At 43.9% G+C, this 14094-nt stretch overlaps 1 non-coding gene across 1 annotated transcript; it reads left to right on the forward strand.

Annotated features, from left to right (window-relative positions):
• The first annotated feature begins 11123 nt into the window (after positions 1–11123).
• On the forward strand, positions 11124–11198 carry Trnas-uga (transfer RNA serine (anticodon UGA)). Its single transcript has one exon. It is a non-coding gene; the product is annotated as a tRNA-Ser (tRNA).
• Positions 11199–14094: the final 2896 nt, after the last annotated feature.

The raw sequence follows: 14094 nt of genomic DNA on the forward strand, positions 1-14094 counted from the left end.
CCTCAGGTGATCCAGCATTTCTACGGAAGCCAAAGTGATCCTCCTCGAGGTTGGCTTCTACCAGTTTTTCAATTTGTCTGTAAATAATTCGTGTTCGTATTTTGCAGCCGTGAATTATTAAACTGATATTTCGGTAATTTTCACACCTGTCGACACCTGCTTTCTTTGGAATTTGAATTATTATATTCTTCTTCAAGTCTGAGGGTACTTCTCCTGTCTCATACATCTTGCTCACCAGGTGCTAGAGTTTTGTCATGGCTGTCTCTCCCAACGCTATCAGTACCTCTAGTGGAATGTTGTCCACTCCCGGGGCCTTGTTTCGACTTAGGTCTTTCAGTGCTCTGTCAAATTTTCTCGCAGTATCATATCTCCCATTTGGTGAGAGTAATGCTTGAAACTTGGTATTCTCGGCATATTTTAGACACTATGGATCGCGGAATACTGAATTTCCTAACGGTTTCCGATACGGAACCTGCCATGTATCTCGCTCGAACTACGACGCCGAGTTGAAAGTCCGGTAAACCACATCGTGCGGCCTTAATCACGTCGGAAACCTTTTCACATATATCTGATGAGTATAAATGGCAGTTCCGCTAATTCAATATTCTTTTGTATCTTGCGTATGCGATACTACTGTCATCTGTAAATGCGCATATCGGTATCCGATGATGTTCTATCATAGTAAGTAAGGAATACATGTCTTCATGTTCTATATATGTATTAGTTTGTAATGTCTTCCTAGTGAATAAGAGTGTTACCCGAAGATGACTATACCCAAATTATGACTTACAAAAGAATGTGACAGATAGTTTGCAGCAGTACATTCTAAAGGTTAAAACGACAGTTGCGTAACATTTGAACACCAATAATAGAAAACACACCGCTTAAGTACATAAATAGTAAATAAAAACCGTAAAAAATGATTACTAACCAAGTGGCGCTAAATAATAAATCTGGAAACCAAAAAATTGGTCATAATGTGGAGATGTATATCAAAATTAAATGGTACAAGCCTCAACGTGATTAAACAAATATTTCTGTCAGAATCCGTGTTATCAAGAAAAATTGAAGACGCTAAATATTAGAAATATGAATATTTGTGTGAAGCTTCAGTTTAGTATAAAAACATTAATTATGTAACCGTATTGAGCTACCTCTAATAGTTTTTGAAAGATTTGTAGAAAACTTAATTTGGAACTAAAACGTCCTTATTTGTAGTAGATTAAGTATCTGTTATATTAATGCTACAACGTTTTGGTTACAGAACGTGATGAAACCTATTAAATAATAGAGCTATAACAAATTTCAAGGCCTGGATGCAAATAATAACAAACACAAGGTCTCTTAAAGATGTAGTTCAGATGTCAGGTTCTACTGTCTGTTCCGATCTGAAAATTCTAGACGGCACAGTATAAGCGCAGGCGAGCTAAAACTTTTTCTGTGATTTTAACTAACTACATGCATAAAAAAATTACGAAAATTCAAAATTAAAACACAACAGTGTTGTCGCGAGAACTGTACACCGTCCTGCATCGCTTACATTTCGCAGAAGTAACTGTCAGCGTGCCGCCCGTAATGTTAACAAATCCACGTGGCAAGTGGTGACAATTATTTTCCACTTTTGTGGCGAGAAATTATTTTGATGAGCAGAAGTCAGGGCGAAAGACAATTTATAAGGAAATTGCCGTAGAGACCGCCTCTGAACTGCTCTTAGTGCTGTTTAGGATAGAGATTTACTGCCAGTATGAACATAATGAATACTACAATGTCGTGCGTGTGAAACTTTACCAAATACATGCTTCAATTAGAACTCAAAATTTTCATTCATAATCATAGTTCTGATCCCGTTGAGGAAATAAAGAATAGAAACATTTCTTTCAGTGGGCTGGACAAGAATGTAGACTTGTAGACTGGGAACCGTGGTCAGTATGTTCTCCATCGCTTTCTAGCTCACCACAGAAATAGTTTCCAGGTTCCCGTAAAAGACGGCGAACAATTTTCTGATATTTCAAAAATTTTCTCGATTTACTTATGACTGAATATATATAACTTTATCATTGTTTTTGTTTCTCCGGAAAGAATCTTGCCGTCCCGCTTACTTCTACTTTGGAGTACATCTGCAGTTGCCGCGCCTTTTCAGTAGCACACTGTGACGCACCTGTTATGCCTAACTCAGCAGAACTTTGTCAACAAGGAAGACAGAGCGTGTAATGTTTTCTGACAACGCGCCATCCATGTTGCGGAACGGTCAGGTTGGAAGTCAAGTGTAACTTATTTTTGGAGTCTACTCGTACCACATTACTCTCACTATACCACCGTGAGAGATAGGAGATCCATTATTAGAGCCAGAATTTAAAAGAACTTTGTAAGACAAGATGGAATAAGGCAAGGGGTATAAATAACAGTCCATCAGAATTTCTAAAATAATTGGGGGAAGTGGCAAAAAAATTACTGTTTACCTGGGTGTTTAGAGGGTTGGGTTGTTTGGGGAAGGAGACCAGACAGCGAGGTCATCGGTCTCATCGGATTAGGGAAGGATGGGGAAGGAATTCGGCCGTGCCCTTTCAGAGGAACCATCCCGGCATTTGCCTGGAGTGATTTAGGGAAATCACGGAAAACCTAAATCAGGATGGCCGGACGCGGGATTGAACCGTCGTCCTCCCGAATGCGAGTCCAGTGCCTACCCATTGCGCCACCTCGCTCGGTTGGGTGTTTAGAGTGTATTTCACTGGCGATACACTATCAGACTTTCAGAAAAAGAAACATCATCCACACAACTCCGAAGACTGCAACAGCCGACATGAGCGGGGTTATCGCATAATTAGCTTAATATAATAATTCCAATCCCAAAGAAAGCAGGTGATGACAGATGTGAAAATTACCGAACAATCAGTTTAATAAGTCAATGCTAACGCGAATTCTTTACAGACGAATGGAAAAACTGGTAGAAGCCGATCTCGGGGAAGATCAGTTTGGATTCCGTAGAAATATTGGAACACGTGAGGCAATACTGACCCTACGACTTACCTTAGAAGCTAGATTAAGGAAATGCAAACCTACATTTCTAGCATTTGTAGACTTAGAGAAAGCTTTTGACAATGTTGACTGGAATACTCTCTTTCAAATTATGAAGGTGGCAGGTGTAAAATACAGGGAGCGAAAGGCTATTTACAATTTGTGCAGAAACCAGATGGCAGTTACAAGAGTCGAGGGGCACGAAAGGGAAGCAGTGGTTGGGAATGGAGTGAGACAGGGTTGTAGCCTCTCCCCGATGTTATTCAATCTGTATATTGAGCAAGCAATAAAGGAAACAAAAGAAAAATTCGGAGTAGGTATTAAAATCCATGGAGGAGAAATAAAAACTTTGAGGTTCGCCGATGACATTGTAATTCTGTCAGAGACAGCAAAGGACTTGGAAGAGCAGTTGAATGGAATGGACAGTGTCTTGAAAGGAGGATATAAGATGAACGTCAACAAAAGCAAAACAAGGATAATGGAATGTAGTCTAATTAAGTCGGGTGATGCTGAGGGAATTAGATTAGGAAATGAGACATTTAAAGTAGTAAAGGTGTTTTGATATTTGGGGAGCAAAATAACAGATGATGGTCGAAGTAGAGAGGATATAAAATGTAGACTGGCAATGGCAAGGAAAGCGTTTCTGAAGAAGAGAAATTTGTTAACATCGAGTATAGGTTTTAGTGTCAGGAAGTCGTTTCTGAAAGTATTTGTATGGAGTGTAGCCATGTATGGAAGTGAAACATAGACGTTAAATAGTTTAGATAAGAAGAGATTAGAAGCTTTCGAAATGTGGTGCTATAGAAGAATGCTGAAGATTAGATGGGTACATCACAGGTATTAAACAGGATTGCGGAGAAGAGAAGTTTGTGACACAAATTGACTAGAAGAAGGGATCGGTTGGTAGGACATGTTCTGAGGCATCAAGGGATCACCAGTTTAGTATTGGAGGGCGGCGTGGAGGGTAAAAATCGTAGAGGGAGACCAAGTGATGAATACGCTAAACAGATAACGAAGGATGTAGGTTGCAGTACTTACTGGGAGATGAAGAAGCTTGCACAGGCTAGAGTAGCATGGAGAGCTGCATAAAACCAGTTTCAGGACTGAAGACCACAACAACAACAGCTTAACACCTCATGCTGATACGAATAACATACAGAAGAATGGAAAATAAAATGAAGTATGGGTTAGATGTCGATCAATTTGGCTTCAGGAAAGGTAAAACCAGTTCTGACGTTCAGCTTCTTAATGGAAGCAAGGCTATAGAAAAATCAAGACATGTTCATAGGATATATACATGGAAAAAACGTTCGACAGTCCAAAGTGATGTAAGATGTTCGAAGTTATGAGAAAAATAGGGGCGAGCTGTAGGGGAAGACGGGCAACATACAATATCTCAAAGAGCCCAGAGGGAGCAATAACAGTGGAAGACCAAGTACGAAGTGCTCAGATTAAAAAGACGGTAAGACACCTGTAGTTCAATCTATACGTCGAAGGCGTAGTGATGAAAATAAAAGAAAGTTTCAAGAGTGGACTTAAAAATTAGGGTGAAAGGATATCAATGATAAGATTCGCTGATGACATTGCTGTCCTCAGTGAAAGTCAAGAAGAATTACAGGATCTGCTGAATGGAATGAATGGTGTAAGGAGTACAGAAAGATGGACTGAGGGTGAATCGAAGAAAGACGACAGTAATTATAAGTAGCAGAAATGATAACAGCGAGAAACTCAGCATCAAGATTGCTGATCAGGAAGTAGATGAAGTTAAGGAATTCTGCTATCTAAGCGGTAAAATAACCCCTGACGGACGGAGCAAGGAGGACATATAAAGCAGACTGACATGGTAGAAAGGGCATTCCTGGCCAAGAGACGTCTACTAGTATCAAACATAGAATTTACTTTGAGGAAGACGTTTCTGAGAATGTGCATCCGTTAGACGGTAGTGAAACATTGTCCGTGGTAAAACTTGAACAGAGAAGAATGGAAACATTTGAGATGTGATGTTACAGAAGAATGCTGAAAATTGGGTGGACTGAGGAGGAATGAGGAGGTTCTCCGGAGAATCGGCGAGGATAGGAATACATCGAAAACACTGACAAGAAGAAGGGACAGGATGATAGGACATCTGTTAATGAATTAACTTCGATGGTAATAGGGGAAGCTGTAGTGGGTCAAAACTGTAGAGGAAGACGGAGATTGGAAGACATCCAGCAAATAATTGAGGACGTTGGTTGCAAGTGCTACTCTGAGAGGAAGAGGTCCGCACAGTAGACAGATTTGTGGTGGGTCGCATCAAACCACTCAAAGATTGGTGACCACAGAAATATGCCATTTTTAGTTTTACTTTTTGTGATGAATTACAAGCATCCATATGTCATGTAACACACACAATACAGGGTGAGTCAACTAACATTACCGCTGGATATATTTCGTGAACCACATCAAATACTGACGAATTGATTCCACAGACCGAACGTGAGGAGAGGGACTAGTGTAATTGGTTAATACAAACCATTAAAAAAATGCACGGAAGTATGTTTTTTAACACAAACCTACGTTTTTTTAAATGGAACCACGTTAGTTTTGTTAGCACATCTGAACATATAAACAAATACGTAATCAGTGCCGTTTGTTGCATTGTAAAATGTTAATTACATCCGGAGATATTGTAACCTAAAGTTGACGCTTGAGTACCACTCCTCCGCTGCACCGAATTACGTAGGGATCCAAAGGGAATGGTGATGGACCTTAGGTACGGAAGAGACTGGAACGGCACATTACGTCCACATGCTAACACCTTTTTATTGGTCTTTTTCACTGACGCACATGTACATTACCATGAGGGGTGAGGTACACGTACACACGTGGTTTCCGTTTTCAATTACGGAGTGGAATAGTGTGTCCCGACATTTCAGGCCAATAGATGTTCAATGTGGTGGCCATCATTTGCTGCACACAATTGCAGTCTCTGGCGTAATGAATGTCGTACACGCCGCAGTATATCTGGTGTAATATGGCCGCAGGCTGCCACAATACGTTGTTTCATATCCTCTGGGGTTGTAGGCACATCACGGTACACATTCTCCTTTAACGTACCCCACAGAAAGAAGTCCAGAGATGTAAGATCAGGAGAACGGGCTGGCCAATTTCTGCGTCCTCCACATCCTATGAAACGCCCATCGAACATCCTGTCAAGGGTCAGCCTAGTGTTGATTGCGGAATGTGCAGGTGCACCATCATGCTGATACCACAAACGTCGACGCGTTTACAGTGGGACACACTCTATTCCACTTCGTAATTGAAAACGGAAACCACGTGTGTACGTTTACCTCACTCCTCATGGTAATGCACATGTGCGTCAGTGAAAAAGACCAATAAAAAGGTGTTAGCTTGTGGACGTAATGTGCTGTTCCAGTCTCTTCTGTACCTAAGGTCCATCACCGTTCCTTTTGGATCCCTACGTAATTCGGTGCTCTCCGATACACACGATCGAACAGCGGAGAAGTGGTACGCAAGCGTCAACTTTAGGTTACAATATCTCCGGATGTAATTAACATTTTACAATGCAACAAACGGCACTGATTACGTATTTGTTTATATGTTCAGATGTGCTAACAAAACTAACGGGGTTCCATTTAAAAAAACGTAGGTTTGTGTTAAAAAACATACTTCCGTGCATTTTTTTATGGTTTGTATTAACCAATTACACTAGCCCCTCTCCTCACGTTCGGTCTGTGGAATTGATTCGTCAGTATTTGATGTGGTTTACGAAATATATCCAGCGGTAACGTTAGGTGACTCACCCTGTATATGAGACAAGATAGTTATAAGGATTACAGCAGACCATATTGTGGGGTTTGGGGTACTTCGCTACATACTAAACATTAATCTTATCGAAAGTTGTGAAGCCTAGGCACACGAACTGTTGTATTAGGCATACCTTTTAAGTATCTTTGGATATGTGACCTTGCCTATATTCCTTACAGTCTCGCCTGAGGTGAATAGCCGGCCTAAGTGGCCGAGCGGTTCTAGCGCTGCAGTCTGGAACCGCGCGACCGCTACGGTCACAGGTTCGAATCCTTCCTCGGGCATGGATGTGTGTGATGTCCTTAGGTTATTTAGGTTTAAGTAGTTCTAAGTTCTAGGGGACTGATGACCCCAGCAGTTAAGTCCCATAGTGCTCAGAGCCATTTTTTGAGGTGAATACACGCCCACGCTGCATGTGTTTCTCAACACTCCTTACGTGGATATGAGGTTAGTGGCCTGCATGGCTTGGCAGTTTACTATAAGTACGGCCATGTGACTTCGAAGGCTAAGCTCGTGTGTTGACAAAAATTCTGTTCTGCGTATCTAAATATTCACTCCACATACATCTCAACTCTACCGGAAGTCCCAGAAAGAATGGTTAGTAATGAGGGATAGGACAGAAACGCTCATCTGAAACAAAAGATCTCATGTGGACATATGCCCTATTTCGAATGATTCACGTGACAGAACATATCTAATGTACATTTGTTCTTGGGTTAGTGGCACACACGTATATATTTTAGCCACCCAGCCTCTGTGATGTTTTATTCTTGTCCAACTTAACTTGTTGCTTTCAGCTTCTTTGCTCTGGATGTTTCCTGTCATTAAACTAGGCTGTCGAACTCGCAGCTGTCCATGGTGTGTTGTTAGTAAAATAGTGCAAGAGACTGCTAACGTAGCGGAGAGAAGCATCCGTTGACTGCATTTGTAACGCCACCCATGTGCACTAACGAAGAATATGCAGGTCTGTTGTATGTTTACGGTTTCTGCGATGGTAGTCCTCCTGGTGTAGAAGAAAAACATCGGCGCTTTCCGATTCGTCGGATTCCGGATCGTAGAGTGTATACCAGAGTTTTTAGCGGACTGTGTATTCCTCCAAGTACGCATTGTTCGTCTGAAATACACTCCTGGAAATGGAAAAAAGAACACATTGACACCTGTGTGTCAGACCCACCATACTTGCTCCGGACACTGCGAGAGGGCTGTACAAGCAATGATCACACGCACGGCACAGCGGACACACCAGGAACCGGGGTGTTGGCCGTCGAATGGCGCTAGCTGCGCAGTATTTGTGCACCGCCGCCGTCAGTGTCAGCCAGTTTGCCGTGGCATACGGAGCTCCATCGCAGTCTTTAACACTGGTAGCAAGCCGCGACAGCGTGGACGTGAACCGTATGTGCAGTTGACGGACTTTGAGCGAGGGCGTATAGTGGGCATGCGGGAGGCCGGGTGGACGTACCGCGGAATTGCTCAACACGTGGGGCGTGAGGTCTCCACAGTACATCGATGTTGTCGCCAGTGGTCGGCGGAAGGTGCACGTGCCCGTCGACCTGGGACCGGACCGCAGCGACGCACGGATGCACGCCAAGACCGTAGGATCCTACGCAGTGCCGTAGGGGATCGCACCGCCACTTCCCAGCAAATTAGGGACACTGTTGCTCCTGGGGTATCGGCGAGGACCATTCGCAACCGTCTCCATGAAGCTGGGCTACGGTCCCGCACACCGTTAGGCCGTCTTCCGCTCACGCCCCAACATCGTGCAGCCCGCCTCCAGTGGTGTCGCGACAGGCGTGAATGGAGGGACGAATGGAGACGTGTCGTCTTCAGCGATGAGAGTAGCTTCTGCCTTGGTGCCAATGATGGTCGTATGCGTGTTTGGCGCCGTGCAGGCGAGCGCCACAATCAGGACTGCATACGACCGAGGCACACAGGGCCAACACCCGGCATCATGGTGTGGGGAGCGATCTCCTACACTGGCCGTACACCACTGGTGATCGTCGAGGGGACACTGAATAGTGCACGGTACATCCAAACCGTCATCGAACCCATCGTTCTACCATTCCTAGACCGGCAAGGGAACTTGCTGTTCCAACAGGACAATGCACGTCCGCATGTATCCCGTGCCACCCAACGTGCTCTAGAAGGTGTACGTCAACTACCCTGGCCAGCAAGATCTCCGGATCTGTCCCCCATTGAGCATGTTTGGGACTGGATGAAGCGTCGTCTCACGCGGTCTGCACGTCCAGCACGAACGCTGGTCCAACTGAGGCGCCAGGTGGAAATGGCATGGCAAGCCGTTCCACAGGACTACATCCAGCATCTCTACGATCGTCTCCATGGGAGAATAGCAGCCTGCATTGCTGCGAAAGGTGGATATACACTGTACTAGTGCCGACATTGTGCATGCTCTGTTGCCTGTGTCTATGTGCCTGTGGTTCTGTCAGTGTGATCATGTGATGTATCTGACCCCAGGAATGTGTCAATAAAGTTTCCCCTTCCTGGGACAATGAATTCACGGTGTTCTTATTTCAATTTCCAGGAGTGTATTTGTGGTATGTTCCTACGCCACCAAACTGTGGAGGTCATCGACCTCTAGGCTTACATACTACTTAATCTAACTTAATCTAACTTACGCTAAGGACGACAACATACACCTATGCCCGAGGAAGGACTCGCACCTCCGACAGGGGAAGCCGCGCGAACCTTGACAAGACGCCAAGACCGCGCGGCTGTCTCGCGTGGCTTTTCATCTGAGCGAGTAGTTCAACAAGCTGTGCAAGAACAGCAACACAACGTTGAAATGGTGCAGCGCAGTTCTACTCCAGCACACTGCGACTTCCTGCGCGTGTCGGTGTCGGACATTACAATCGGAAAACTTGTACCCATTTTACTTATATCGTGTCCACAGTTTTCACACTAGTGGCAATGCTACACGCCTTGAATTTTGTCACTAGTTAAATGAGAATCGTCATTTGCTTCTATTAATACTATTCACCCACGACGAGACGTTTACACGCTATAGAATTAGCAACATACGAAATAATCATCGACTGTGGCGGGAAACAAATTTCCAAGTTAGCTTTTCAACAAATGTTTGGTGCATCATGATCGGTAACATGTTGATAGGCTCCAGAATGAGATTTTCACTATGCAGCGGAGTGTGCGCTGATATGAAACTTCCTGACAGACCAAAACTGTGTGCCGGCCCGACACTCGAACTCGGGACCTCTGCCTTTCGCGGGTAAGTGCTCTACTATCTGAGCTATCCAAGCACGACTCACGCCCCGTACTCACAGCTTTACTTCCGCCAGTAACTCGTCTCCTACCTTCCAAACTTTACAGAAGCTCTCCTGCGAGAGAGCCCCTGTTCGAGTCTCGGTCCGGCACACAGTTCTGATCTGCCAGGAAGTTTCAGCATGTTGATAGATTCATTCATATTGAAAGAGCGATTGAGTAAGTCGTATTTTCCTGGAAAATTCGTTTATTGCACCTTGAGGACGTTACTTTGGTCATGTGCGATGTGGGATTAGCCGCGCGGTCTCAGGCGCTGCAGTCATGGACTGTGCGGCTGGTCCCGGTGGAGATTAGAGTCCTCCCTCCGGCATGGGTGTGCGTGTGTTTGTCCTTAGGATAATTTATTTTAAGTAGTGTGTAAGCTTAGGGACTGATGACCTTTCACACACGTTTTATGGTCATGTGATCTTTAGTCTACTTCCAGCATGACGGATCCGCTCAACATTCTTCCAGACATGATTTTAACCAACGTAGTTGGTAGTGTCACCGATCTTACTTGTGATAATTACTTGTGAAGAAACAGTCACGATCGCAAATGTCTTTAAAATGATCGGTTTCGACAAATACGATAGATCTTCTCCAATTGATTGCACTGTAAACATAAAAGTACGTGGTAATTAAGGAAGTTAGACCTGCATAAAATGTACAAAGATGAAATTAAAAAGGAGTTGACGTTTTACGCGTTTGCTGGAGCTAGCGACGTGCTGAGCTGCTGCGTGTTGTCAAGACGGTAGCTGTTGCTAGTGGCTGCATTGACAGGCATCAAGCAGTGCTCGGTAGCGCACTAATTTACTACATTACGTCAGCTGCAGCCAGTGGGACCTTACTTTGCGTAAAAATATTTATAACGAGCAAATGAAGTATAAAACTATCAGTACAGTTAGATCTATATCATTAGACAAGTGCTGCTATTTAAATCAATGGTGCAAGTCACAAATACAATTGCGTAACTTTAAATTCACTTTAAATACAAATGAAGTAAAGCTGTGAGTACCGGGCGTGAGTCGTGCTTCGGTAGCTCAGTTGGTAGAGCACTTGCCCGTGAAAGGCAAAGGTCCCGAGTTCGAGTCTCGGTCGGGCACACAGTTTTAATCTGCCAGGAAGTTTCATATCAGCGCACACTCCGCTGCAGAGTGAAAATCTCGTTCTGGACAAATGAACCAGTACAAAAGGTTGCTCGAACGTTGAACGCCAGTTGGTGGTGCTTCTTGGTACTTCAAAACCGACGCCGTTTCCATGGAAATGGCAGAGTCAGTCGTTGCTCTAGCACGCTGTTGCATAGGCAACGTTGTACACTGAAGCGTCAAAGAAACTGCTATATTCATGCGTTTTCAAAAGCAGGTAGAATCGGTGCTACTGTCGGCAACACCTGTACAAGACAACAAGTGTCTGGCGCAGTTGTTAGCTCGGTCGCTGCTGCTACAATGGCAAGTTATCAAGCTTTAAGTGATTTGAACGTGGTGTTACAGTCGGTGCAAGAGCGAGGGGACACAGCATCTCTAAGATAGCGATGAATTGGGGATTTTCCAGTACGACCATTTCACAAGTGTACCGTAAATACCAAATCTCCGACATCGATGCGGCCGGAAAAAGATCCTGCAAGAACGGGACCAACGACGACTGAAGAGAATCGTTCAGCGTGACAGAAGCGCAACCCCTCCACAAATTGCTGCAGTTTTCAATGCTGGGCCATCAACAAGTGGCAGCGTGTGAACTTTTCAACGAAACATCATCGATATTGGTTTTCCGTACTCGTGTACCTTGATGACTGCACGACACAAAGTTTTGCGCCTCGCCTGGGCCCGTCAACACCGACATTGGACTGTTGATGACTGCAAACGTGGTGCCTGGTCGGACGAGTCCGGTTTCAAATTTTATCGAGCGGATGGACAAGTACGGGTATGGAGACAACCTCGTGAATCCATGGACCGTGCATGTCCGCAGGGGACTGTTCAAGCTGGTGAAGGCTCTTTAATGGTGTGAGGCATGTCAGTTGGAGTGATATGGGACCCCTGGTACGTCTATATACTATTCTGACACGTACGTAAGCATCCTGTCTGATCACCTGCACCCATCCATGTCCACTGTACATTCCGACGGACTGGGGCAATTCCATCAGAACAATGTGGCACCCCACACGTTCAGAAATGCTACAGAGTGGTTCCATGGACACTCTTCTAAGTTCACTTCGCGGGCCACCAAACTCCCCATACGTGAACATTATTGAGCATATCTAGGGTGCCTTGCAACGTGCTGTTCAGAAGAGATCTCCACCATCTCGTACTCGTACGGATTTATGGACAGCGCTGTAGGACTCATGGTGTCAGTTCCCTCCAGCATTACTTCAGACATTATTCGAGTCCATATCACGTCGTGTAGCGGCACTTCTGCATGCTCGCGGGGGCCCTACACGATATTAGGCAGGTGTACCAGTTTTTTTGGCTCTTCAGTGTATTGTGGTTGTTGGCGTCCAAATATGTATGTAGACTACGTTGCTCCCACGGGCCGATGGTTTTTGCTAGAAATTTTCAATGTTGCGTTTAGAGAATACGACGATACCTATGTGGCTATATCAATCGCAACAGCAATCCTTCCTTCCATATCTTCTTTAAAAAGATCGAGAAAGGTCGTTTCGTGATCACTAATTCTTCATTTAAAAGAAATGGAGATTCATTTTTTGGGTGAACAAAAATTTTAAGCTTCTCGAGTGTATTCAAGAGTAACCCCTTTGGGCTTGCTTGTAATATTTCGAGGGAGTTGTCAATTCTGTGTGTTCCTCATTTATAAGGTATGGCCCAAACATCGGTTTATTTCGTAAGACTCCTGAGGTATGTTCCTTAAAACGCGTTTTAAAGTCACGTCCAGTCTGTCAATGTATATTTTTTTCGCAACTACCACAGGTCAGTTTAGACACATCTGAGCGAGAAAAGTGTTCATTGGCATTTCCAATAGAGTGTCTTATTTTATTTAAAAGGGTGTTTGCGGGTGAGAAGGCAATAGAGAGGCTGCTATTCTTGAAAAGTCTGTTAATATATTGTAAGTAGGCTGTTTTGGTTTTTATATTGGTAACGCCACGTAGCGCTCTGTATGAAAATCACTGACTGTGCTGTGTGCAGTCTGTGACTGGTTTGCATTGTTGAAAGTTGCTATTGTAGTATTGGGCAGCTGAATGTGAACAGCGCGTAGCGTTGCGCAGTTGGAGATGAGACGCCAGCAGTGGTGGATGTGGGGAGAGAGATGGCGGAGTTTTGAGAGCGGATGATCTGGACGTGTGTCCATCAGAGACAGTAAATTTGTAAGACTGGATGTCATGAACTGCTATATATATTTGAACACTATTAAGGTTATTCTTTATCAAAATCTTTCATTTGCTGACTATGCCTATCGGTAGTTAGTGCCTTCAGTAGTTTGAATCTTTTATTTAGCTAGCAGTAGTGGCGCTCTCTGTACTGCAGTAGTTCGAGTAAGGAAGATTTTTGTGAGGTAAGTGATTTGTGAAACGTATAGGTTAATGTTAGTCAGGGCCATTCTCTTGTAGGGATTATTGAAAGTCAGATTGCGTTGCACTAAAAATATTGGCTGTCAGTTTAGTGTTTATCAGAATAGGTAAAGAGTGAAATGTCTGAGTACGTTCAGTTCTGCTCAGCTGTTTGAAAATCAAATAATGAAAGAGGTTTATCAGCACAGTAATTCATTAATTTTTCTAAGGGGACGTTTCAATATATATAAAAAAGTAAATTACCATCAAAACAAATGTATTCTAAAATGATATATATGGAAAGAGTTTCCAGTAGAATTAACAAACTTTTTGTCAGATCCTACAGCATCAGATTTTTGCTTATATGGTTGGATGTAGTCTGAACTGTAGAACCGAAAGGTGAAAACGTGACAGGAACTGCTTGGTTGCATCATGGATGCTGCAGCCCTCATTAGGGGTCGTACAGAGGTACTCAGACCAGCAACGCAACATGTTCTCCC

Source organism: Schistocerca serialis, chromosome 10 (genome assembly GCF_023864345.2).
Source record: "Schistocerca serialis cubense isolate TAMUIC-IGC-003099 chromosome 10, iqSchSeri2.2, whole genome shotgun sequence".
NCBI classification, from domain to species: Eukaryota; Metazoa; Arthropoda; class Insecta; order Orthoptera; family Acrididae; genus Schistocerca; species Schistocerca serialis.